The sequence below is a fragment of the Erinaceus europaeus genome, chromosome 7 (genome assembly GCF_950295315.1).
Source record: "Erinaceus europaeus chromosome 7, mEriEur2.1, whole genome shotgun sequence".
In the NCBI taxonomy this organism is placed as follows: Eukaryota; Metazoa; Chordata; class Mammalia; order Eulipotyphla; family Erinaceidae; genus Erinaceus; species Erinaceus europaeus.
This window is the reverse complement of record NC_080168.1, coordinates 121,764,904-121,772,561: the sequence shown is the minus strand read 5'-3', so window position 1 is coordinate 121,772,561 and position 7,658 is coordinate 121,764,904. Positions and strand designations below refer to the sequence as shown.

At 43.2% G+C, this 7,658-nt stretch overlaps 1 long non-coding RNA gene across 1 annotated transcript in view; it reads left to right on the top strand.

Moving 5' to 3' along the window:
- The first annotated feature begins 6,777 nt into the window (after positions 1–6,777).
- LOC132539527 (uncharacterized) overlaps positions 6,778–7,658 on the top strand; it is a 29,106-nt gene continuing 28,225 nt past the window's right edge. The window contains exon 1 of the long non-coding RNA XR_009550872.1: positions 6,778–6,816. This is a non-coding gene — a long non-coding RNA (uncharacterized LOC132539527). The remainder of the gene's footprint in view (positions 6,817–7,658) is intronic.

Here is a 7,658-nt window from a genome sequence, read left to right as displayed (position 1 = left end):
CGGGTAACTATTCCACTAATTCTCATGCATTCTCACTACCATAACCTTTTTTAAGTTCCTTTTTTTAAAAAAAAAATTTTATTGTATAGAGATAGAGAGAAATTTATAGGAAAAGGGGAGATAGAAAGGGATAGAGAGAGAAAAAAAATACCCACAACACTACTTCACTGTTCATGAAGATTTCTTCCTGCATGTGGGTCTGGGGCCTTGAACCTGGGTACTTGCACATTGTAACATATATGCTCAACTGGGTGAGCCATCTCTGTCTTCCCTCTGTGCCCTCCACCCAGTCTTATAATCTCCACACCTATCCCTGATGTATGGGTACAGATTCATAGATTCAGAGATCGTTCACAATGTGGGTGGGACCCCAAAGTCACATACTGTGCCTACCCAGTTTATGCTTGAGTAGAACTCTTGCACATTCCTGCCGAGTGGCAGTGATCCTGCTTCCTGTGTGTCCATGTAGAGTAGACCCCTAAGTCTGTACTTACTTTGTGTCTCTATTCTTCTAAAGTCGCGCCTGTGATTGTATTTAGGCTCGACCTAATGATCTCATCTAAGTCAACACCTTTCTTCCTTTCTTTCTCTTCTTTCCTTTTCTCTCTTTCTCTCTCTCTCTCTTTCTTTCTTTCTTTCTTTCTTTCTTTCTTTCTTTCTTTCTTTCTTTCTTTCTTTCTTTCTTTTGCCTCTAGGGTTTTGACTATGAATCTACTGCTCCTGGAAACCACTTTTTCCCTTTCTTCTTCTTCTTCTTCTCCTTCTCCTTCTCCTTCTCCTTCTCCTTCTCCTTCTCCTTCTCCTTCTCCTTCTCCTTCTCCTTCTCCTTCTCCTTCTCCTTCTCCTTCTCCTTCTTCTTCTTCTTCTTCTTCTTCTTCTTCTTCTTCTTCTTCTTCTTCTTTTTAAAATAAGATAAGATAGAGAGAAAGTGAGAGAGGAGGGGGAAGATAGAGGTGGGGAGAGAGAAAGACACCTGCAGACCTGCTTCGCTGCTTGTGAAGACCTCCCTGCTGGTGGGGAGCCCCAGGGCTCAAACTGGGATCCCATGCACAGGTCCTTGTTCTTTGTACTACGTGTGCTTAACCCAGTGCGATACTGCCTAGTACCCAAGTTACAACCCTTTTAGAGGCCCAATCTCCAAATACAGTCAACAATCTGAAGTACTGGTTTGGGGGGTGGTGGTCTGGGCTGCTCTGTATAGTTGGGGAAAAGGCACAATCCACTCATCACGAGCCTTAACACTTAGCCCACTAGAAGTCTTACTTTGCTGGATTTGACGGAAACTCAGTTCTTAGTCTTCCTCAGCATTCACTTTACCCTCCCCAAAGTGGTGCCAACTATAGATTTCTTTTTCTTCTAATTTTCATTTAGAAAAAGGAAACACTGACAAAACTATAGGATAAGAGGGGTACAATTCTACACATTAAGCATTCTGCTTTTCTCTATCTCTCCACTGACAGAGAGGGAACACAAGTGTTCACAGAGCCTGCTGGATGGAGTTGGACAGCTTTATTCAAGTTGATGTCCTCTTACTGCTTGGCTGACTCTACCACCCTTAGTTTCCTGGCTATGTACAGTTTGTTCTATGTGGCCAGTTTCTTTGACGTAACAGATGAAACGCAATTGCTGTGTTCAGGCCTGTTCTAGCGAGAGCTTCACTTTGGTAGGTGGCTTTGAACCATCATGCAGGATGTCCAGCTCCCTTGTGTTCTAGTCCTGATTCTGGAATTATCAATGTCACACGCTCTCTTGGATTTTTACATTCTTTATCTGCAAAGATGGGATATAATACCTGCCCTGCTTCAGGTTTTACAGAACAGGTATTGGATTCCAATGAAATATCTGTGTGGTGCCTCGGGAGAGGCAAAATGGCCACTGTCCACTGTGGGTTGTTGGCAGGCATTGGAAGGCTGACATCTGTCTGTCTATCCTCCAGCCCACCGGTCCCAGGACCAGCCAGTTGATACTGAAAGCTTCCACCTCCTTGATGTCAACTGCTACCACGATTTCTCTGCTTCAGGACTCTTTGGAAAAAGCAAAAAAAAAAAAAAAAAAAGCTCTTCCAAATATAAGTGCATTCGAACTGAGTTGTTCACAATGTCTCCTGCTGACCAAAATCTAAACCACTGACCTAGGGGATGCAGCCTAAGCTTTATCTCGTGAGCCTTATATCATTAGGAATGGGAGTTTTTTCTTTCTTCTAAGCCAAACAGAAGAAATATTTGAGAATGTATCTTGTCATTAGGTAGGTGATCAGTATATGAAGCAGGTGGACTCTTAAAGCTTGCTGGGAAATGAGTTTCTGACTATTTCATCTGACTTTGTCATCAGTCTGTATTATGATACTGTTGGGGAGATGGAACGTTACACTGTCAGGCTGAAATGAGCTTCCTGAATCATTTATCCATTGGGCTAGAAACCTAACTTGTGTGTTGCTGCAGGTGGAAACCAGGGAGCCTTCCAGGGGGTCCAGAGCAGAAGAGGGGTGAAGAGGGCTTTTGCACTCACTGAATCTCTCCCTGTCAGATTTTAATGTGCGATGTCAGTTCCCGTGTTATCCTGACAACAATTCTGCAGTGCCACAAATAGAGCAGCTGGGAGGAGAGTATATATATATAACCATTGGAAATGTCAGTGTCCTCAAAAATCAGCTTCCCAAATTGTAAGCCACTTCTGTTGGTTCTATTTGCAGACTCCAGTGCTGAGGAGAGATGAAAAGCGAAGACAGAAAAGAACAATGAGAACTCCTGCTTGGTGCTTAAGGGGCAGGCCTGTGGTTTCGCCCGTCACCCCTGCTCAGCTTACCAGCTGGTGGCTCAAGCTGCTTTTTGCCACATGAGTATATCATCCAGTTCTTCCTAGGAGAAAAATCAAAGCCCAGGAATGGTCACATAACTGACATGGATCAGAGTGGGACTACACAGTCACATTTTAGCTACTAAGTGTCTGCCTCTGGCCCACAACCTGGAAAATGATAGGCTAGCCAGTCAGGGTGCTTTTTTTTTTGGTTGTTCTGGGGTACTAATACATGATCACCCATCAGTCATTTGAGATTTCATGTTCATTCCACATGGCTGGAAGCAGGGATGGAGAGGAAGAAGTTTTGGCATGAATCAGATAGATAAATCTTTTCCAGTCTTTTTTTTTTTTTTTTAATATTCCCTTTTGTTGCCCTTGCTGTTTTATTGTTGTAGTTATTGATGTCATCGTTGTTGGATAGGACAGAGAGAAGTGGAGAGAGAAGAAGAAGACAGAGAGGGGGAGAGAAAGATAGACACCTGCAGAAATGCTTCACTACTTGTGAAGCGACTCCCCTGCAGGTGGGAAGCTGGGGGCTCGAACTGGGATCCTTACAACGGCCCTTGTGCTTTGCGTCACCTGCGCTTAACCTGCTGCGCTACAGCCCGACTCTCCATCTTTCCCAGTCTTTAGGAAATCATTCAGGGCTATTCCAAGTGTAAAGTGGTACTTTTCAAAAACTTTTAAGACAAGGGGTCAGGCGGTGGCAGCACCAGGTTAAGTGCACAAGGACCCACACAAGGATCCAGGTTGGAGAGCCCCTCGACTCCCCACCTGCGCGGGGGGGGGGGGGGTTATGCTTCACAAGCGGTGAAGCAGGTCTGCAAGTGTCTATCTTTCTCTCTCCTTCTCTGTCTCCATCTCCTTCAATTTATCTCTGTCCTATCCAAAAAACAAAAACAAACAAACAAACAAAAGCTGCAGGAGCTGTAGATTCATAGTGCAGGCACCAAGTTCTAATGATAACCCTGGATGCAAACAAACAAACCTTTAAGACAAGATGACATATCAGATCCCTTACTGCTATAGAATGCTGAAAGTGCTGACAATCCAACAATGCTGTCCCCTTCTTGTTAATCCAGCATTTGGTATCTTGGCTTCTGTGTTGTTCAGTTCACTAGCCATGTGGTTGTCATGGACTGGATTATTTAACTACTGGGAAGAAGACACCTCTTCCTTTCGCTTTTTTATGTAATGTCAGCAACCAAGTTCAGGGAGCCACTCATGCACTTGTGTACACTCTACTGCTCAGACACTCTGCTAAATCAGCTCTGGTCTAATTTTTAAAGTTTAGTTCAAATTATTATTATTGTTATTGTTACAGAGTCAGGGGTGTCATACATGTATAATTTCTTTGTCTTCCAGGCTGCTTCTTCATTCAGAGAGGGGAGAGAGGAGAGAGAACACTCAAGTGAGCAAGCAAGATCACAGCACGAAGCTTCCTCTAATATCATAATACCTCCCATATGGTGTCAGGACTCAAGCCTGGGACAAAGGCATGACAGTACAAATGCCAGGTCACTGAGTTCCTTGGTCCATGACTTTTTAATTTTTTTTGTTTTTCTTTTTGCCTCCAGGGTTATTGCTGGGGCTCAGTGCCTGCGCTACAAATCCACTGTCCTTGGGGGTTTTGTTGCCCTTGTTGTTAGCATTATTGTTGTCATTGATGTTGTTGTTACATAGGACAGAGAGAAATCGAGAGAGGAAGGGAAGACAGAGAGGGGGAGAGAAAGATAGACACCTGCAGACCTGCTTCACCGCTTATGAAGCGACTCCCCTGCAGGTGGGAGGGTTCTATCTGGGATCCTTATGCCGGTCCTTGTGCTTTGCGCCATGTGCGCTTAACCTGCTGTGCTACCGCCTGACTCCTGACTTTTTAAAGTATGTGAGAGAGTTCAAAACACTACTTCATTATCCATGGTATTAGACTTATTTTGTCTTTGTCACTCTCAAAGGGAGCCAGTGCTGGAGATCAAACCTATGGATTCACACTTGCAAGCCAGGCCCTTCATCACTGATTGCCCTTTACCTTTTTATTATTATTATTATTATTATTTATGGAAGTGACAGGACTGCACCTGGGACTTCGGGGCCTCAGCCATGAGAGTCTCTCTGCATAACCATTATGCTATCTACCCCTGCCCCTAACTTGATTTTAAATTACAGTGCTTCTTTTTACTCCCGGTCACTCTAGTTTGCAGAACCTAACATTTGCTGACTTTATACACAAGTATGGAGTCTGAATGGGTCTCTTGTTGTGTCTTCTGTATGTGACCCACAATCTTGGATGTTTCCTATGTCCCTTCCTCCTCGTAGTTCTGAGTCTTGTGGATAAGTTTTGTAGCTTTGTCCTTTTCCTTGGAAGTGAACCCGGGATCCTTTGAATTCTAGGAGATGAATCTAGTAATCAGGGACATTTCACTAGAATTTGTTCAAGGAGTGTATACAACAGCACTAGTCTATGCTGTGACTCCTTTCCTTATCTCGGTCTTGTATACAGTGAGGGGGTGGACCCATGGTTTTACACCAAAGTTTCAGTACATCTAGGATGCAGGAGCCTCAGGTATAGCAATTAGTAAGACAGAACTTTATGTCGAGTCCCCTGTTCTTATCTTTTGAGGGAGGTCGCGGTTTGTTCAACTAGTGCGTATTCTTGGATGGAACTTGAGTTAATCATGTTAAATGAGATCAGCCAAAATGAGAAAGTTGAATCAAAATACTACACAATCTCACTCATAGGTAGAACTTGTGAGACAAGGACAGAGAGGAAAAACAAAAGTGAAACTTGGGACTGGCTGTGGTGTATTGCCCCAAAGCAAAGGACTCTGGGCGAGGAGGGGAAGGGAGGGGCTGGGAGGGCTAGGCGTTCTGAGGCATGATGTTGGAAGAGGGTCTAAGTTGGGGGGGTGAGAGTGTTCTCCAGACACTTGTCACATTGTACCCCTGTGGCGAAAACTGTACTGTAAGCCACGGACTCCTAAATTCAGTAAAAAGACAATTGATGAGTTGACTTACTGGTGACCTTCACCTCTGGGGTTCACAATTCATCAATGTAACTCAGCTGTTGGGAAAATCTTTCCAAATGCAACTTAGTTCCTACCTCTTTCCCAATTTTTAAAAATATCAAACTAGAGGGAGTATTCTTTGCTCTCTGCAAAGCTGTCTTCCCCCTATTCAACATGACTCACTGTATAATTAATTGGAAGCGTTTTTGTTCTGTGAATATAGAATGGGACGGTTGGATTCCTTTTCTAAAGTGACTGTACTTTTTTGTTTGCTTGTTTGTTTTAGCGTATTTCATAGTTAAGTGGGAGAGGAGGCTACTCCTTTCTTTTCCTTCCCTCTGTGTGTAGGTAGTTAGCTGTGAATCAGCACACATATAAATGACCAGAAAAAAAAAATCTATTAGGACAGTGACTATATTATTCTTAGCTTTGTGACTCAGAAGATTCGGTTCTCTCCAGTACTGTAGTCCTAATCACCTCCCTCCTGGAAATGAAAAGAGAAAGAAAACTGAACTAACGCAAGTCCTAACGAACTTTTCAAAGGAGGCCGGTAGGTAATTTTTACAAGTGATCTGTCCTTATCAATTAGTGGAAACTCCCATTGCATTGACATAGAATGCAATACTTTGATTATATCTGGCTGAGTAAAGAACTGTGTGTTTGCTTTATTCTAACTGATGACATTTAGGGGAAAGGGAACAATTTTCCTCAAAGAAACTGAAGCTCTTAGGGAGATTCCCTCCCCCTTTCATCTTATCTCTACTTCTCCCTTTTTTAAAACTCGAGTTTAATCTTAAATCCAGATCTTTCTTTTCTTCTTTTTTTCATCTTAATAATGACCCCAGACTAGTTTTCAAAGGGAGAGTGTAAGTCATCTTTCAAAAGGTAATCATTAAGAGATCAAGTGTAAATGATTATCAGAGAACATTTAAAGTGTTTCCTTCATGTTCCTCCTCCCCTGGGAAATTTTTTTGTTTTAGTTTAGATATTGTTAATGCTAATGGAAATAACAGTAAGTCTGTCACTCTGTCTTATTTTATTTTGTTGTTGCAGGGGCTTCACCTCTCAGGGCTGACATTTCTGGGGGAGGAGAGAGGGAAAGGGAGAGAGGGAGGAAGAGGGAGAGGGGGAGGGAGAGGGGGAGGGAGAGGGAGAGGGGGAGGGAGAGGGGCCACAACATTGAAGCTTCCTCCATTGTGGTGGTGGGGTAGTCTTGTACTTAGTCTTGTGTCAGAAAGTGTGACAAAGGCCAGATAAGCTATTTATTTTTTTCCCTGTCTTACCATTCTGTTTTGAACGTTTTATTTTTTAATTAATTTTTGCCACCATAGTTATTGATGCCGTCGCAGCAAAACCACATGTCCTGGTGGCCATTTATTAGGAGAGAAAGAGAGAGAGAAATTGAGATGGGAAGGGGAGATAGAGAAGGAGAGAGACAGAGAGACACCTGTGGACCTGCTTCACCACTTGTAAAGCTTTCCCTCTGCAGGTGGGGAGCTAGGTCCTTGAGCATGGTAACATGTGTGCTTAATGAGGTGTGCTTGGACCCTGATTTGATATATATATATATTTAGTGAAGATAAAAAGGTTTTAACAGTCAGCCTCAGCAATACTGGCAATACCTTTCTCATAGGAGAGACTTTCCAAGGTTGGATGAGAATGACATGAGGATTTAACTGAGATGCTGCCATGTCATGATGTAAGGTCACTACAACATGCTAGCCTGTCAGAAACAGGAAAGAATTATGGGAACCAAATGTATCATGAAATAAAAGACAGCAGACTAGGTTGTCAAGACAAGTGCTCTCTCAACTGCTCTGGCCACTGTGTGAGATTCAGAACTACTTTGGACTT